This window comes from Mesoplodon mirus, assembly GCF_964341445.2.
Source record: "Mesoplodon mirus genome assembly, contig: HAP1_SCAFFOLD_682, whole genome shotgun sequence".
Taxonomy (NCBI): Eukaryota; Metazoa; Chordata; class Mammalia; order Artiodactyla; family Ziphiidae; genus Mesoplodon; species Mesoplodon mirus.
The window spans coordinates 218,036-238,282 of record NW_028295348.1 but is presented as its reverse complement, the minus strand read 5'-3'; the positions used below and the strand labels follow the sequence as shown (position 1 = coordinate 238,282).

General features: G+C 41.8%; 1 pseudogene and 1 gene segment (V, D, J or C); both read left to right on the top strand.

Moving 5' to 3' along the window:
* Positions 1-2,470: 2,470 nt before the first annotated feature.
* LOC309797525 (Ig mu chain C region membrane-bound form-like) overlaps positions 2,471-20,247 on the top strand; it is a 74,721-nt gene continuing 56,944 nt past the window's right edge. Inside the window, exons 1-2 of the C gene segment in view lie at positions 2,471-2,541; positions 2,626-2,933.
* LOC309797520 (eukaryotic translation initiation factor 3 subunit J-like) lies at positions 18,391-19,097 on the top strand (annotated as a pseudogene). The gene has a single exon. The product of its transcript is annotated as a eukaryotic translation initiation factor 3 subunit J-like (transcript).

The following is a 20,247-nucleotide window of genomic DNA, read 5'->3' as shown; positions in this document are numbered from 1 at the left end:
AGGCCCTGTCTCCGTGGTCACAATGAAGCCCACCAACATCAGTCCTTCTCCCTCCTAGCACAATTGTCAGGCCCTCTTGCTGTGACCATCACTGGTAAGCTGCAAAGCAATATGACTTAAATCTCACCCTTTTTTTCCCATCACCCATTGGTCATCTCTAATGGATATTCCCTCCAGCATTATAATATGATCTAGTCTTCAGACAAAATTAACTCCAATTAGCTCCACAAAGGAAAAATAACTTTCTTTTAGTCCTGGTGACCTAACACATTTTCCTAGGGTTAAATAGACCCGAACAACACATCCCCAACCACTGAAACATGAAGACACCTGTTTTATGTCCTTCTACGTTAACATGGATTTGGATGGATCTCCACTAATCCACCAGCTCAAGAAAGGCATGTCAGATGCTGGGGCATCTGTCCACATGCAGGCCCTTCTTCCACCTGGTGAATAACGGGCTCAGCTGGTTCTAGGTTTTAGATGCCATCCCCTCCACTCATCTCTTCCACAGCGTATCAGTTCAATTTTCAGGTCCTGACAACAGGGTCCAGACTTATCCTGTGAGTCTTCCCCATATTACTTTGGTTGGCTCTCCTATTATCGTTATTCAAGCAGGCAGATCCTTTTTCTTTTTTTTTTTGCGGTACGCGGGCCTCTCACTGTTGTGGCCTCTCCCATTGTGGAGCACAGGCTCTGGACACGCAGGCTCAGCGGTCATGGCTCACGGGCCCAGCCGCTCCACGGCATGTGGGATCTTCCCGGACCGGGGCACGAACTCCTGCATCGGCAGGCGGACTCTCAACCACTGCACCACCAGGGAAACCCCAGGCAGATTCTTTAGTATTTAATTTACTCTGCAAATATTATTGGAAAAGCTAGAAGAAGTATCGTACTCTGTTCATGAAATACTATGGAGTAAACATCGTCTCATAGACAGCAGGCTCGACATCAGTCAGTGTACAGGTGACGTCACTGGGCTGAGGGAGAGCTGACCTGCCCCAGACCCACAGGTGTGACCTCTCAGGGCAGGAGCGGCGCCAGTGCTACAGGTACAGGGTGTCAGTCAGAGATGGGGACTCACTTTGGTATTTCTGGTTCCCAGGAGAGGGAACACGACTGATGACACTGATGACAATACCCAACACCCCTGGCAAACCCACTATAAAGTTCAGACTCACCATTACCACCGTGATCCCCAATTTACATCCTGGCAGATGGAAATGCAGATGGTGAGGCCACATCCTCAGTGTCCACAGCGAGATGGGATGGAGCTGGGCTCTGCTCTCCAGCACCATTTACTGATGTGACCTCAGGCACAGTCCCAGGACTCAGTGACCAGGGACTCAGGAAAGCTGCTCTCCGGTGGACTTTTCAAGGGAACCTGCTTCCTGAGGTGGGGGCTTTCCTCTGACCATGACACCCTCATATTCTGCAAGTCATTCGCCGTGAAGGTTTAATTCCAAGAATCATGCATGTTCTCTCACCCAGTGCAGTGGGAACTGTGTTCCCTGACCTCCAATGTCACTGGCTGTGACAGAGTTAGATATGAACACTTCTAGAAGGAGTGAGTCTGTGCCCTGTGACCAGGTCACCTGCCCAGCATGTTGGAGTCCTGAGGAGCTTCCAGGAGCTGTGTGTTCTTAGTCTTTGGTAGACCAGGGTATTCCTCAATGTCCACCCGCAAGGAAGAAGCCCTGAAGCTCACGTTGTTCCTGCAGACACTCACTTGTGCACAGGAAAAAGGCAGGTCAGGCTACTGGCCACGTCAGCAGTGCTGGGAACCATGAGCATCTCAACAAGAATGACTACCTTGTCCACAAATACATGGTGTGGTTAGTTGTTACAAATAAATGCACCTCCAGAGCAACTCTTGATAATATTTAAACTGTTTCAGGTGAAGAAATGTTCACCCAAGTTAAGGGAAACACGAAGTCCGTTGTGAATTATGATAAACATTAACTTTTACCTCACTCTGTCTGAATTCAATGTGATTATTACATGTATGGTTTGTCTCAAATATTTGCGCATCCAGAAAATAAACATGAGGTAATGCAGAAAGGAAAAAACAAGAGTCTGTGTCTGACAACTTGGAGGACCCTGAATGTTTGATGGGTATTTATGTGAAATATACACATCCATGGGATTGAAGTCTATTCCCCAAATCTGCCATTAATCCTTGAGCACAGCTGATTTCCTGACTAGCCCTTCAGCATCATTTCATTCCTGGACAAAGTGTCCCCAAGGCATAGGGTGGGGGACCCCAGGTGGAGCCTGAGTTCTCTGAGGGCACAGTCAGCACCCTCCTCACAGGGGGAGCCCCAGATACAGAGACCTCCCTTCACTACTTTCTGCTTTTTATAAAAAGATCCCTCCTATATGCAAATATCCCCTTAGACCACAAGGTAAAAACAAAGTACCTGTTCACTTAAATTCGGGTTTCTCCACCCGCTTGAAGAGATTTTCTGGGCTTCATGAATCTCATCTGCAAGAAGATGAATCCACTGTGGTTCTTCCTCTTCCTGGTGTCAGCTCCCAGAGGTGAGTGTCTCGGGGATTCAGACATGAACACATGGGGAAGCTGCATCTGAGCCCATGAGTCACCGTGGTTCTCTCTGTCCACAGGTGTCCTGTCCCAGGTGCAGCTGCAGGAGTCGGGACCCAGCCTGGTGAAGCCCTCACAGACCCTCTCCCTCACCTGCACTTTCTCTGGATTCTCATTAAGCAGCAATGGTGTATCCTGGGTCCGACAGGCTCCAGGAAAGGGGCTCGAGTGGGTTGGTGGAATTTGCAGTGGTGGAAGTGCATATTATAACCCAACTCTTAAGTCCCGGCTCAGCATCACCAGCGACAGCTCCAAGAGCCAAGTCTATTTATCCCTGAGCAGCCTGACAACTGAAGACACAGCCGTGTATTACTGTGCAAGAGACACAGTGAGGGGAAGTCAGTGTGAGCCCAGACACAAACCTCCCTGCACGGAGGCCCCTAACCACCAGGGGGCGCTCAGGACCCAACTAGTACAGGGCTGAGGCCTAGGGCGGCCACAGATAAGGGCTGGGAGGGAATTCTTGTTAGAACCTGTGCTTTCTTCTTCCTGGCCAGGACCTCCACCAGAGACCCTGTTCTATATCCTAATACTTCATTGTTGTGGATTATGAAGTGTCTAGAAAATTTTGTGTGCATGTACATATTTGCTTAATTTTTATTTTTATTATACTTGTGTATATATATATTCATATGCACACACACATATAATACTCAAGAATTAAGGTGGTTTTTCATTTCTTTATTTACCTTTTTCTCAAAGGAGCTGAAAACAACCCTGCGGCTCACCATAATGTTCAATTTGAGCCTGAAGTTTGTGAAACTGGTAAATATCCTGAGAGTGTACATCAGATTTTTAAACAATATTAATTGTTGTTTGGTTTTTGTATATGTGGAAGGAAGAGACACACCCTCCTGCTTTCAGGCAACCTGCACACACATGCTGAATTGTGCAGCAGGCCGTGTTATAGAACCTAATGCCAGAGTGCTCCAAAACTGCACATGCAATGATCCACAATATTTACAGATTCCATATCTTCAAATTCACCTACTTCTAGCTTTTATGAGCACCCCAAAATAAATACTATCATTTTGTGATCTTTCACGGACATTTAAAATGTGGCCGGTTCCTTGAATCACCCAACACACACACACACACACACATTCCCATCTGAGGTCAGTCAAGGAGATCATCTCTTTTCTTCTTTTAACTCCCATCATGTAAATGAGCAATTTCTGGGGTCAAATTAGTGCCATGCTTTTCACATATCTGTGATTCTTGGCGATTGTTTAAAGTAGTCCCAGGCATAGGGCTGAAGAACAGCCTAGTGTCCCTACGCACAAATGGCTGTGAGTAGACTTCGGAGAGAATATACATGACAGATCAGCTTCATTCAGGCATGAGTTATATGGCCATGGGCTGTGGGATTGATATTCATATTTCCAATATAAATCTCATCCAGAACATGAAGACAAAACTCACTGCTGCATATTTGATGTGGATTTGGAAACTTGGCCTAATTCCAAATACAGCATTACAAGTGGGGCCTTATGGCCAAGAAGAGGGTGGGGTGGAGTGGACTGGAAATTATTAACAGAAGAAATACAGTCTAAGGGAGACCTTAAACTGTATTTACATAAACTCAAAAGGATTCTTGCCAATGGGTGACCAGGGTGATCAGATATCCTGTGGGTGATATGGGGTTTGAAGGATTTGATCAAATACTGCGGATGGTCAGACTTCAAGGGTGGGGGATTCTCATTATTCTCACTTAGCAGGGCTCTTGACAAAACCTGCTCATGCAAATGTAAACACAGAAGCCCACAGGTGAAGACTAACTGAGGAGAGAATTACAAGGAGCCTGCTGGCTAAAGTGTGGTCAAGGGTCTTTGTCACACTTAAGAAGAGTAATAATGAACACACAAAGAAACCAGGGACACGCACACACACACACACACACACACTCCGAGAAAAGACCAACTGAGGACTCAGTGAGAAGAGGTCCATCTGCAAGGAAAGGAGAAAGGCCTGAAAAGGACCCAAACCTGCTGACACCTTGAACTAAGACTTCTAGCATCCAGGTCTGAGAGAAATACATTTCTGTTGTTTAAGCTGCACAAACTGTTTTACTGTAATGACCACACTAGCTGATTATACACAACTGATATAGAAGCAGATAGACATATATGGAAATGTAAGTATCATATTGGAAAAGAAAAATCACTCATCCTCCAGGGATGACTTGATGATCATCCTCAAAATGACATATAAGTGTCCACTTTAACATTCTTTAGAATTCATAATAGAGTGTGGAATGATTTCTGGATAAATTAATGTCAGAAATATTTCTTCATGAGACTTTTATTTGAAATTTAGGTCACTACCTACTCTTATTAGTTGTCCAGTTTTTAATTGTTTAATGACATAAGTGATTCTTCAGTTGAACTTCAAATCTACTTCCAGCTTCAGATGGATTTCCAAGTTCTTTCAGTGCGAAGAATCTCCCCAGTCCTGTTTGATGCAATACCTTTCACTTGAGTAGCATGAGTAATGTTTATATTTGGAATTTGATATCCATATAACACTGGAGTCATTTTCTCCCCTAGAGGACATTTGGAAATATCTGGACACGGGTTGGGCTGTAACATTTGGGCTGTGCTGTCAGTACCTAGTTATCTAGTGGGTAGAGTCCATCCATGCTGACACACATAGTACAATGCACACGACATTATGAGCCACATGCAAGTCCCCAGTAAAAATGGAGAGAATAACTCTTTTATCAAGGGGAAAAGGGAGTTGAAAGGGTTACAGAGAACTGAGTCCATGGTTTCTCTTTGGCTGAGTTCTTGCCAGAAAATTAGAGGTAAACTTTCTTCTTCTTGTTGGATTCTGAGATCGTCAAAAGGCGTGAGAACCCCCCTTCTGTTAACCCAATTTTATTTGAGGTTTCTCTTCATTATTATTATTATTGTTGTCATTGTTTTTATTTCATTTTTTCCACTTTTTTTACAACTATCTTCTAATTTTAATTGAGGTTAAAGGTTGGAATAGACAATAACATTTGGAACCAATTAAATATAATTGTACCATTTTCTCTCTGTGACTTGTTATAATTATCCTACCATGGGGTAATGAATGTTATTGCAGAGAAAAGCTTATTTTTTACTTTCTAAATTTTATTGTTCTAATTAGTTTATTTTTATTGAAGAATAGTTGATTTATAATGGGTTAGTTTCAGGTGTACAGCAAACTCATTCATTTATATATATATATATATATATATATATATATATATATATATATATATATATATGTATGTATTCTTTTTCAGATACTCTTCCCATATAGCTTATTACAAAATATTGAGAATGGTACCCTGTGATATATAGTAGGTCCTTGTTGATTATCTATTTTATACATAGCAGTGTGTTTATGTTAATCCCAAATTCCTAATTTATCCCTCCCTCTCACCTTTCCCCTTTGGTAGCCATAAATTTTATTTGGAAGTCTCTGAGTCTGTGTCTGTTTTATAAATAAGTTCATTTATATCATTTTTTTAGAATCCATATATAAGTGATTTCACATGGTATTTGTCTTTCTCCATCTGACGTACTAAAACTAGTATAATAATCTCTAAGTCTATCCACGTTGCTGCAAATGGCATTATTTCATTCTTTTTTTATGTCTGAGTAATATTCCATTGTATGTATGCATCATATCTTCTTTATCCATTCATCTGTCAATGGACATTTAGGTTGCTTCCATGTCCTGGATATTGTAAATACTGCTGCAATAAAAATTGGGGTGCATGTATATTTTCGAATTATAGTTTACTCTGTGTATATTCACAGGAGTGGGATTGCTGGGTCATATGGTAGCTCTATTTTTACTTCTTTAAGGAACGTATGTACTGTCCTCCACAGTGTCTGTAGCTATTTACATTCCCACCAACAGTGTAGGAGGGTTCCTTTTCTACACACCACCTACAGCATTTATTATTTGTAGCCGTTTTGATGATAGCTATCCTAACTGGTCTGAGGTGATGCCTCATTGTAGCTTTGATTTGCATTTCTCTAATAATTAGCGATGCTGAGCATTATTTCATGTGCATTTTGGCCATCTGTATATCTTCTTTGGAGAAATGTCTGTTAAGTCTTCTGCCCATTTTTTGATTGTATTGTTTGTTTTTCTGATATTGAGCCTTATGAGCTGTTTGTATACTTTGGAGATTAATCCCTTGGTTGTTGCATTGTTTGCAAATATTTTCTTCCATTCTGTAGGTTTTCTTTTTTTTTTTTTCAATTTCCTTTGCTGTGCAAAAGCTTTTAACTTTAATTAGGTCCCAATTGTTTTTTTGTTTGTTTGTTTTATTTCCATTACTCTAGGAGACAAATGCAAAAAGATATGGCAGTTATGTCAAAGGATGTCTGCCAATGTTTTCCTCTAAGAGTTTCATAGTATCCATTTATACAATGGGTACTATAAAACTCTTAGTTAGTATCCATTTATATATACTTATAGTACACATTTAGATATTTAATCCCTTTTGAGTTTGTTTGAGTTTGTTTTTGTGTATCGTGTTAGAGAATGTTCTAATTTCTTTCTTTTACATGAAGCTGCCAATTTCACATCACCACTTATTGAAGAGATTGTCTTTTCTCCATTGTATATTCTTGCTTCCTTTGTCGTTGATTAATTGACCATATGTGTGTGGGTTTATCCCTGGACTTTTTATCCTTTTATCCATTGAACGATATTTCTATTGTTGTGCCAGTACCATACTGTTTTGATGACTGTAGTTCTGTAGTATAATCTAAAGTTAGGGAGCCTGATCCCTCCAGGTCCAATTATCTTTCTCAATATTTCTTTGGCTATTTAGGGTCTTTTGTGGTCCCATAGAAATTTTTTTTTAATTTCTTCTAGTTCTTTGATAAATGTTAGTGGTAATCTGATTGGGATTGCATTTAATCTGTAGATTATGTTGGGTAGTATCCTCATTTGACAATACTGATTATTCCAATCAAAGAACATAGTATATCTTTCCATCTGTTTGTGTCATCTTTGATTTCTTTCATCACCATCTTATAAATTTCAGAGTACAGATCTTTTCCCTCCTTAGGTAAGTTTATTCCTAGGTGTTTTATATTTTTTTCATGCCATAGTAAATGGAATTGTTTCCTTAATTTCCCTTTCTGATCTTTGTTTTTAATGTGTAGAAATGCAACAGATTTCTGTGTATTAATTTAGTATCATGCAACTTTACCAAATTCATTGAGAGTTCTAGTAGTTTTCTGGTAGCATCTTTAGGATTTTCTATGTATAGTATCCTGTCATCTGAAAACAGTGACAGTTTTACTTCTTTTCCAATTTGGATTTTTTTTTCTTTTTCTTCTCTGATTGCCATGACTAGGACCTCCAAAACTATGCTGAATAAGAGTGGTGAGAGTGGTCATTCTTGTCTTGTTCCTGATCTTAGTAGAAATGCTTTCAGTTTTTCACCATTGAGAATGATGTTTGCTGTGGGTTTGTCATATATGGCCTTTATTATGTTGAGGTAAATTGCCCATTTTCTGGAGTGTTTATATCATAAATGGATGTTGACATATACATGGAATCTAAAAAAAAAAGGTCATGAAGAAACTAGGGGCAAGACAGGAATAAAGACACAGACCTACCAGAGAATGACTTGAGTATATGGGGAGGGGGAAGGGTAAGCTAAGACAAAGTGAGAGAGTGGCATGGACATATATACACTACCAAACGTAAAATAGATAGCTAGTGGGAAGCAGCCGCATAGCACAGGGAGATCAGCTCAGTGCTTTGTGACCACCTAGAGGGGTGAGATAGGGAGGGTGGGAGGGAGGGAGACACAAGAGGGAAGATATATGGGAACATATGTATATGTATAACTGATTCACTTTGTTATAAAGCAGAAACTAACACACCATTGTAAAGCAATTATATTCCAATAAATATGTTAAAAAAATAAATAAATAAAATAAAATAAATGGGTGTTGAATTTTGTCAAAAGCTTTTTCTGCATTTATTGAGATGATCATATGGTTTTTATTCCTTAATTTGTTAATATGGTGCATCACATTGATTGATTTGAGTATATTGAAGAATACTTGCATTCCTGGGATAAACCCCACTTGATCATGGTGTATGATTCTTTTAATGTGTTGGTGGATTCTGTCTGCTAGTATTCTGTTGAGGATTTTTGCACCTATGTTCATCAGTGATATTGGTCTGTAATTTTCTTTTTTTGTGATATTTTTGTGTGGTTTTGGTATCAGGGTGATGGTGGCCTCGCAGAACCAATTTGGAAGAGTTCCTCCCTCTGCTATATTTTGGAAGAGTTTGAGAAGGATAGGTGTTAGCTCTTCTCAAAATGTTTGATAGAGTTTGCCTGTGCAGCCGTCTTGTCCTGGACTTTTGTTTGTTGGAAGATTTTTAATTACAGTTTCATTACTTGGGTTAGGTCTGTTTATATTTTCTAATTTTTCAGGTCAGTCTTGGAAAATCATACCTTTCCAAGAATTTGTCCATTTCTTCATGGCTGTCAAGTTTGTTAGCATATAGTTGTTTGTAGTAGTCTCTTATAGTTCTTTTTGTTTCTGTGCTGTCTGTTGTGATTTCTCCTGTCTCATTTTCAATTTTATTGATTTGTGTCCTCTCCCTTTTTTGCTTGATGACTCTGGCTAAATATTTATCAATTTTGTTTATCTCCTCAAAGAACCAACTTTTAGTTTCACTGATCTATGCTATTGTTTTCTTCATCTATATTGCACATATTTCTGCTCTGATATTTATTATTTCTTTCCTTCTACTTACTTTGGTTTTCTTTGTTCTTTTTTCTTTAATTGCATTAAGTGCAAATTTAGGTTGTTTACTTGAGATTTCTCTTGTTTCTTGAGGTAAGATTGTATTGCTATAAACTTCACTCTTAGAACTGCTTTTGCTGCATCCCATAGGTTTTTGGTCATCATGGGTTTTTTTTTGTTTTTTTTTGTTTTTTTTGTTTTTATAAATTTATTTATTTTATTTATTTCTGGCTGCATTGGGTCTTCATTGCTGCATGCGGGCTTTCTCTAGTTGCAGTGAGGTGTTCGGGTTTCTCACTGCGGTGGCTTTCTTGTTGCAGAGCAGGGACTCTAGGCACATAGGCTTCAGCAGTTGTGGCTCGCGGGCTCTAGAGCGCAGCCTCAGTAGTTGTGGCCCACAGGCTTAGTTGCTGCAACCGAGGCATGTGGGATCTTCCCGGACCAGGGCTCGAACCCATTTCCTCTACATGGGCAGGCAGATTCTTAACCACTGCGCCACCAGGGAAGCCTGGTCATCATGTTTTCATTGTCGTTCTTTGTAGGTATTTTTTTTTATTTCCTCTTTCAGACAACTGTAAGATACTGATGAAAGAAATCAAAGATGACACAAACAGATGGAGAGATATACCATGTTCTTGGACTGGAAGAATCAATATTGTCAAAATGACTATACTACCCCAAGCAATCTACAGATTTAATGTAATCCCTATTAAATTACCAAGGGCATTTTTCAAAAATTAGAACAAAACATTTTACAATTGGTATGGAAACACAAAAGACTCTGAATAGCCAAAGCAATCTTTAGAAACAAAAATGGAGCCAGAGGAATTAGCTTCCTGACTTCAGACTATGCTACAAAGCTACAGTCATCAAAATAGTATGGTACTGAGCACAAAAACAGAAATATAGATAAATGGAACAGGATAGAAAGCCCAGAGATAAACCGTCGCACCTATGGACACCTAATCTATGGCAAAGTAGACAAGAATCTACAGTGGAGAAAAGACAGTCTCATCAATAAGTGGTGTTGGGAAAACTAGACAGCTACAGGCAAAAGAATGAAAGTGGAACACTCCCTATCACTATATACAATAATAAATTCAAAATGGATTAAAGATCTAAATGTCAGGCCACATACTATCAAACTCTTAGAGGAAAACATAGGCAGAACACACTTTGACATAAATCACAGCAAGATATTTTTTGATCCACATCCTAAAGTAATGAAAATTAAACAAAAATAAGCAAATAGGACCTCTTTAAACTTAAAAGATTTTGCACAGCAAAGGAAACCATGAAAGAAATGAAAAGACAACCCAAAGAATGGGTCGAGAAAATATTTGCAAATGAAGCACACGACAAGGAATTCATCTCCAAAATATTCAAACAGCTTGTATACCTCAATATCCAAAAAAAAAAAAAAAAAAAGTGCAAACGACCTAAATAAATAACGGGTGGAAAATCTACGTAAACATTTATCTAAAAAAGACATACAAATGACCAAAAGTCACATGAAAAAAAATGCTCAACATCACTAATTATTAGAGAAATGCAGATCAAATCTACAATGATGTATCACCTCACAAAGGTCAGAATGGCTGTCTTTGCAAATCTACAAACAATAAAGGCTGGAGAGGGTGTGGAGAAAAGGGAACCCTCCTACACTCTTGGTGGGAATGTAAATTGATACAGTGACTAAGGAGAACAGGATGGAGGTTCCTTAAAGAACGAAAAATAGAATTAGCGTATGACCCAACAATCCCAGTCCTGGGCATATACACAGAGAAAACCATAACTCAGAAAGATACATGCTCCCCAATATTCATTGCAGCACTGTTTACAATAGCCAGGACATGGAAGCCACCTAAATGTCCATCAACAGAAGAATGGATAAAGAGGATGCGGTACATATATACAATGGAATATTGCTCAGCCATAAAAAGGAACAAAATAATGCCATTTGCAGCAACATAGGTGGACATAGAAATTGTCATACTAAGTGAAGTAAGTCAGACAGAGAAAGCCTAGTATCGCATAAAATCACTTATACATGGAATCTAAAAAACAAAAACAAACAAACAAAACACGGTACAAATGAATTTATTTACAAAACCAAAGTAGAATCATGGATATAGAAACAAATTTATGGTTACCAGAGATTAAGTGGGGGAGAGATAAATTGTGAGATTGGGATTGACATATACACACTACTATATATAAAAGAGATAACTAATATGAACCTGATGTATAGCACAGGGAACTCTACTCAATAGTCTGTAATGGCCTGTATGGGAAAAGAATCAAAAAAAAAAAAGAAAGAAAGAAAAGAATGTATGTATATATATGTATGACTGATTCACTTGGTTGTACACCTGAAACTAATATAACATTGTAAATCAACTATATTCCAATAAAATTTATTTTTTATTTTATTTTATTTTTTTTTTTTTTTTTTTGCGGTACGCGGGCCTCTCACTGTTGTGGCCTCTCCCGTTGCAGAGCACAGGCTCCGGATGCGCAGGCTCAGCGGCCATGGCTCATGGGCCCAGCCACTCCGCAGCATGTGGGATCCTCCCAGACCGGGGCACGAACCCATGTCCCCTGCATCGGCAGGCGGACTCCCAACCACTGCGCCACCAGGGAAGCCCCCAATAAAATTTAAACAAAAAATAGTGTAATTACTAATTCCAATTAACAGCTTTTCAAAAATGAAATAAAAACTAAGTTGCCATTATGGATATAGAACCATCTGAGTCCTTAGAAAAATATAATGATAAATATATGTAAGTACATAATAATAGTAACAATAACAATAAAGTCATAATAGATCTTGAGCTCTTAGTCGAACATTTTGGGGGGAAACTGTCCACTCTCTAAGGTCATCAGCTGGTTCTGAAGGTCTTACATCAGCAGTTTTCTAGCAAAGATCAGAGCTTCTACAACATCCATGAGAATCTTCAGTTTGAGGGACTCACCTGGGGAGCCTTCCAATTGTGTGGAATTATGAATTGATTCCTTAGTTACTGTGATCAGTTCAGTGGGGTTTTTTCCCCAAAAATACACATGTTGAAACCCAATGCCCAACATGAGGTTATTGGGAGAAATGCCCTTGGGGAAGGGCTTAGGTCGGGAGGGTGGAGACCTTCTGAATGGGATCAGTGCCTTGTAAAGAGGACAGGGAGGGGCTTCTCTGGTGGTGCAGTGGTTGAGAGTCCACCTGCCGATTCAGGGGACACGGGTTCGTGCCCCGGTCTGGGAAGATCCCACATGCCACGGAGCGGCTGGGCTCCTTGAGCCATGGTCGCGGAGCCTGTGCATCCAGAGCCTGTGCTCCGCGATGGGAGAGGCCACAACAGTGAAAGGCCCATATACCGAAAAAAAAAAAAAGAGGACAGGGAAAGCTCCCTGTCCCATCGTACTAGGTGAGGTATCAGGGAAAAGTCAGCCATCTAGGTAGCAGTTTCTCTCCAGGAATCATGTCTTCCAGACCCTGATCTTGGACTTCTCAGACTACAGAAATATGAGAAATAAATGTCTATGGTTATAACCCACCCAGTCTATGGTAATTTGTTTGTGGAGCCAAATGGTCTAAGACAGCTGTGAAACAAATACCCAAATGTCCACACTCAGGAGGTTCACAGCTGTGTTTGTTGTTAAAAGTACCTGATATGGTCCCTCAATGAGGTTCAAGGGCAGTTTTTCTCTGATGTCTCTTTCAATAGATAAAATTAACTGGTTGAATATCCTAGAAGGCTATTGATTAGATGTAGTGAGCAGGCAGCCTTTGTCTTGGTGCCAGGAGTGGGTGTTATACATGAATCCTTTCCATTATCTTGTGTGTCCGACTGCAATAGGGCAGGGATAGTATTGCAGGGACATGTCTCTAAATGCATGGTCCTTCCAGTTACCACCTCACAGGGCAAAAACTGATTTTTCTTTGAGGTAGTTGATAATGATGTCACTAGTGCTAAGGGGAGGACCTTTGGCCAAGTTTTGGAAATTTTGGATAATTTTAATTTAGGGAGCTACTTTTTCAACCTTTCCAGAAGACTGTGGATGGTGATGACTGTGTAGTACTGAGTCATAGTGACACCTTACAGGGTTGTTTTATAAAGATTCCTGTAAGGTGAACACCTCAGTCACTTGGTATGAGTGTTGCTACACCACGAGTGGAACACAAATTCAAGAATCATTCTATGAACTCTAAGGGCTGTAGCCTTCTGGCAAGGAATTACTTCAAGAAAGCCAGAAATTAGACATAAAATAAATTCAAATTCCAGACTCTGGAAGCTGAGTTAAATCCATCTCAGTGTGTTCAAAGGACCCTAGAGGATTGTTTCTGTGTGCCTCCTTTACAGTTTCACAGGATTTCATTGTTGGCTGCTTACACAGAACTGAGAAATTACCTTAGTTGTATTTTTTATGATTTTTGTGGGGGGGGTTGTTTATTTGTTTGTTTTTAGTTTCCACATGTGTTGATTTAAGATAGTCACCGATTTGTCTGTCCTGAATTCACACTCCTTCAGATGGGACATGTACCCACCACCCCTGACTCAAGAGGGGACTGGAACCCACTGTCATCTGATTGAAACAGCTAACCTGGTGTCAGAACTCTCTGGAGATTGGGTTCTATTGTCCCATCTCAGAAAGAATTCAGCCAGAGGCAAAGCTGTAGGCAAAGTCTGAGTTAATTCGCATAGGATGCTTGTGAGAGATACAGGTGGGCAGCCAAGCCCAGAGAACAAAGAGGGCCACATTTTTACAATCAATGAAAAAGTGGGAGGGGAGAAGAAAACCTACTTTGTCATCGTTGAGTAGACATCAAGTCTTACATCACCAATTCCTCCTTTAACCCTATATGGTTTAACCCGGAAGGTCATGACACTATTTAAATCATATGTATATTAGCAGAAGGGTGGCAACATATACTAAAATATGGTAATTCATCTCAGGTTTCTGTATTATGTCCCCTCTCACCTATATTTCTGTCCTGGCTACATGCAGAAATGCTACTCTTCAAGGATTAACTCCCTGCCTTCATGTAACAAGATTCAGACCGCATATCTATTGTCTTGTGTTTTAACTATCAGGATTTGTGGCTTGAGTGTGTCTGGCACTTGGATGCACCTGGTCTTCCTTCTAGGTAGAGTAGATTGTTGCTTGGTTACTGGATTCTTTTCTTGAGTGGTCATTAGCTTATAGAAGTCTCCCAAACTCCTATAATTCCCTTTCTGTCTTTAATCCCCTCATGAGATTTCTAAACGAATTGTTCAATTATCCTATTCTATGCCTATCAGTACCATGTAGAGAAGATTAATAGAGAAGTTTAACTTATATTTATTTGAAAATATCTGATGTCACAAAATGTGAGATTGCAGATTATCTGAATGAAGTTGCTAACTCGAATTTTTCTATTATTTTTATATAAAATCCATTTCTTATTTAAGACTGTATATCTTATGACTTTCTTGGATGCCTCCAGAATTTTTTTTTTTTTTTTGCCACACTGCATGGCTTGTGGGATCTTAGTTCCCCAACCAGGAATCAAACCCGGGCCCTCGGCAGTGAGAGTGCAGGGTCTTAACCACTGAACCACCAGGGAATTCCCAGAGATTTATCTTTCAGGGTCTAGAAAAGTGAGAACCAGATTAAGGCCACTCTTGGGTAAATGATCTGCTACAGCATTATCTACAGCTTTCAAAGTATCTAATTTTGCACTGCCTTCCCCTTTATATGCCAAGTCCCTAGGGTGTAGACCTGTCTAAAAATTCCTTACCTTGTTCATCTGATGATGTTTCCAGCAGATGTGAGACGACACCCTGCTTTGTTTTCAAAACAAGCCAATACCTTGCACTACTCCCCAAACCTATGTGTTTATTCTCCGGTCTCCGCCAATTGACAAGCTCTAGTAACTGCAGTAACTTCTGTCATTTGGGTGGATTTTACATCAGATAGAGGAATATCTTCTAAAGCAAAGATTTTGCTAGTAATACTAATTCCTGGTTAATAATCTCAGTTTTCATTTTGAGGTATGGTCCATGAAAACATTACACTAGGTCAAGGTTATCAGTGAGAGAGCCTAACACATCTAAGGAATGTACAGAATTTTCCCTGCTGAAGATGAAACCATTGTGAGCACCATCTTGGTGGTTAGCCATGTCTCATGACTGTCTAATGCAACAAACACCAACTTTGAGCTCAGTGGAACTTAGTGATTTTCAAATCACTTTTTATCTTTATGGCTTTAGATAATTATGTGAGGCTATTTCAGCAGATAGTGTAGGAAGACAGATTGAACTGAGTAAACAATGAGCAAAATCACAAACTAATGAAACAAGAGCCCAGATGTGAGTGTTTCCAGGCTTGGGGACAACACTTCATGTACCCAGAGAGCGGGTTTGAACAATCTTCCGCATGGAACACTCACATGTCAGCTTCACCTCCAGTTGACCCACATCCCGTCTGGAGGTGGTGACAGCATTCCCAAGGCCACATACAGACATGGAAAGAGACTGGGAGTAGGGGGGTGACTCATCCTCTAAGTCATCTCCTCAGGAACCAGGAATGCCCCGTAAGACACTCTCTCCTGCCTTCTGACTAGAATTTTGTCACCAGGGACATGACCAGCTCCTCACCTAGTGTGCTTTTGAATTCCAGCCTTTTGGGGAGAGGTTTGGAATCTGAGACTTTTACATAAGAATCTGGCTGTGTCCTTCATCCCTGTCTTCCTATGTTCAGTTATGTCTGTCCAGGATCCTCTTACACTTAGTGACATTAGATTCCTCCTTTTACTAACAGGTCAAAGATGACCTCTGCTAGTCCTTCTGGTTTCTGCATCAACAGGTAACACGTTTGGAAATGGTCATTTCCATCCTTAAAGCAAGAAAATTCTGAATAAACTGAACACCAATAATCTCCCTGAACCTAACAGAGTCCTGACATTGCAGGGGAAACCCCCACCCCAAAACTAGAGAGGTGGGCCCATCCAGAATCCAGGTGAGATCTGCCCACCTGGAAGAGAAGCTGCTGGGGGAGTGCCTACTGTTGAATAATTATGAATGTCTGCAGGACCAGCGTGGACCAGTGTGAGGATGAGAATTTCTGGGGTCCACACTCCATAATTTGTGGGATTTAACCCCAGAAACATCCAAGTCCTCACAGTAAGGATCCATATTTATCCCTTCATGACATCTGATAGAGGGAAGCAAAGACTAACAACTGAGAAATATTGAAACATACCCAGAACTTCCATTGGGCAGACCCTCCAGAGGAAGAACCTTTCCACAAGCTTCTCCTAGGAGGCGAGTAGGAATTCTTGTCCTCTCCAGACCCAGGGAGGGGGCACAGCTATCAGGTTAAGAGATTAAAAAGGAATAGACAGGGGACGCTGCAGCCTGGGAGGGAGTAGCGGCAGGGGATGGGCCACAACACTGGAGACCCTTATGGAGGTCACAGCCCAGACCCAGTTCCACTGAACCACAGGTATTAAACCTTATCAATGTAGAAAGCCCCCTCCCCACACATGACCTCCCCCCCAATGTCCTAGCAGTGGATTAACACTGAAAGATCCACGATGTGCAGACTCTCTCTGGGGAGGGGAACTAGTGATGCATCAAGACCACATCCAGGATGTCAGAGCACTGGGGCTTCGGTACCTACAGCTGGGAGACCAGGCTCAGAGCACCTCACTCCTGGACCTCAGACTCCATTCTCTCTTGTGCCCTGATGGTCATGGCCAAAACCTTTGTCCTGCTATTGGGTATTTGATATGTTCAGGAATATCTATGAAGACTTCACCAGAGACTCAGAACCAGAAAGGGAAGCAGGTTTGTCACAGGGACTTGGTGAAGTGGACGTGGTTGACTAAGTAGTGGGCCTGTCTCCCCATTGGATGCCAGGTCCTGAGGTCCTCGGGGCAGGTGGTCAGGAGGGAAGGTTACCAGCAGGATGGAGCCCGAGGATGGATGTACCTGTGGCCATCCTGGCGAAGAGGTGCCCTGCCAGGGTACAACTCACACAGCTGACCTAGCTCACCTGCCCAGTGCTGCCCCCTCAGACAGGTGACCCTACAGAGCAGCATCACCTGAGTCAGGTGACAGGGGCTCTGCCTTCTCCTCCTTTGACTCCTCAGGGGTCTCCCCTCCACAGGTGGGGTCACTAGGGGACCCCCAGCTGCACTGCTTTGAGTTGTCAAGGGGGTGACTGCACTGGTTTCTGACAACGTGAGGCAAAGCCTGGTCCCTTCTTATGGGGCCCCTGTAGGGTTCCAGGTGCTGCAGAAACAGGCAAACCCAATGTGTGTGCACCTTTCTTTGTCTACTTGCATTTGTTCTGTTTGTCAAATCAAGTCACACACCTAGGCTTAGTGCCAGTGGGAGGGGCACTGCCCCTGTGCTAGATTCAGGGAAGAAAGACAAATTTGGGATCATTGCTGCCAACATCAGGCTGTGTGTGTGTGTGTGTGTGTGTGTGTGTGTGTGTGTGTTATTGGAATAGTAGAGGGGGAGTGGGCATTGAGCCCCATGCTTTCTATGCTCAGCTATTCTCTGACATAATATTAGACCATAGGAGCCTCCAGGAGATGAGAGGCCCCCAAAGTCCTTGAGAGTGTCTGGACTCACTATAAGTGTCAACTGCATCAGTGCATCCACAGATCCAGGGAAGGGGCTCCCTGGTGTTTTCATAAAATGCTTGTTTGGGGTCTCCCTACCGAGTATGTGGATTTATTGAGGCTATTTCTAGAGATTATTAAAAATAATATGTTGTCTCTAAAAGAATATTCTGAAGGCAGAAAACAGCCATTTAATACTGGACTAGAGGCGCTGGAAGGTAACTGCCCTGTGAGCCCAGGCAGGATCCTCCCCTGCAGGGTATGCGCTGGGCTGCAGGGGGCGCTCAGGACCACCCAGCACAGGGCTGCCGCCCAGGCGCGGGCGCAGAGGGGACGGGGGAGGGGTTTGCTCTCAGAGGCTGTCTCCTCTTTTCAATTAAAACAATAATTAGGCTCACACCCGGCTTGAGATGGCGGCGGCGGCGGCGGCGGCGGCGGGGGGGGGGGGGGACTCCGACTCCTGGGACGCGGACGTGTTCTCCGTGGAAGACCCGGTGCGCAAGGTGGGGGGCAGCGGCACCGCCGGCGGGGACAGCTGGGAAGGCGAGGACGAGGACGAGGACGTCAAGTTAGAAGGACCTGAAGAACCTAGAGTGCTAACACCAGAACAGATAAACTGCGGCTAAAGAAATTACAGGAAGAGTCAGACCTCGAAGTAGGGAAAGAAACTTTTGGTGTTAATGGTACAGTTTATGGAATAGATGCTATGAACCCATCTTCAAGAGATGCCTTCACAGAGTTTGGAAAGTTACTAAAAGATAAAATTACACAATATGAAAAATCACTATATTATGCCAGTTTTTTGGAAGCCTTAGCTTGAGATGTGTGTGTTTCATTGGAAATTGATGACTTGAAAAAGATTACCAATTCATTGACTGTACTTTGCAGTGGAAAACAGAAGCAAGAAAAGCAAAGCCAAAAAGAAGAAGAAAGGTGTGGTTCCCAGAAGGGGATTAAAGGCTACCATGAAAGACGATCTGGCAGATTACGGTGGTTATGATGGAGGATATGTGCAAGACCATGAAGACTTCACGTGACGTTTTACCTTCTCCTGGTGTCTTCTTTCTCTTGCCCACGATCCCTTCAACGTGTAGCACAACTTCCTTTCCTTTCAGTTCTGCCAAACGCTACAATCTGAAGTGCAGTACCTTTTGTGCTGGTTATTGAACCCCTTGACACTTAGGCGCTAATGTGCAAATGAGGGAACTTGGATCTTGCTGCCAAGGGGTTAAAATCGGGAAACTCCAGCTACTAAATCATAGTTTAATAAACAGACCTAATCATGTTGCTGTTGCTGCTATCTGATTCCATAGCAGCAGTCACTAAATTGGAAACAAAAGTTGCAACATGACAAAAAATTGTGTAGTATTTAACAGCACCATTCAGTAATACAGCCTTAACCATACCTCCTTGAACTACTTCATAACTTGTCAAGAAAAGCAGTCTGCTGCAAGGGCATGGGGTGCGCACCTAGTATTAAAATTGCTTTGTCTTAAAATTGAGCATGAGAATATTAAAAATACATTGTGAAGAAGACTGCTTATCTCAGAGTGAAGATACTGAGGCTGAAAAGCACTAATTTGATACTTAAAAATTAAATGACCAAAACCCTCCAACTTTGAAGCTGAAGAAGATAAACCTCTCCATTATTGCATTACCAAGTTGTGGAATCTCTTGGACGCATAGACTGTCTAGTTTCTATTTATCAGACTATTCTACTGATGGAGTGCTTCAGATGGGGGAGGGAAACTCCTTACCTGCTTTGTTTGCCTGATTTAAGTGTCTGAGAAACAAATCTCCTTTGTCCTCCGAGGCTGCAGTGGATCAGCTTTAATAGGGTTTTGGCATTTCCTTTCCTTTATAAAACGTGTTCAGCAAACTGCACCAGTTAACTACAGTTTGGTAAATTGTTATGTTAACAATTATGACATCTGCAATGTTTTTTGGGGGGGGGTTTGCGTTTTTTTGCGGTACGCGGGCCTCTCACTGTTGTGGCCTCTCCCGTTTTGCAGAGCACAGGCTCCGGATGCGCAGGCTCAGCGGCCATGGCTCACGGGCCCAGCCACTCCACAGCATGTGGGATCTTCCCGGACCGGGGCACAAACCCGTGTCCCCTGCATTGGCAGGCGGACTCTCAACCACTGCGCCACCAGGGAAGCCCTGTAATGTTTTATAAAGCAACTAGTTTAATAAAGTCACTATTGTGAGGACTTAAATTTTGTGTTACCTCCCAAGAGATATTTTTGGAGAGTATAGAACAAAGCTCT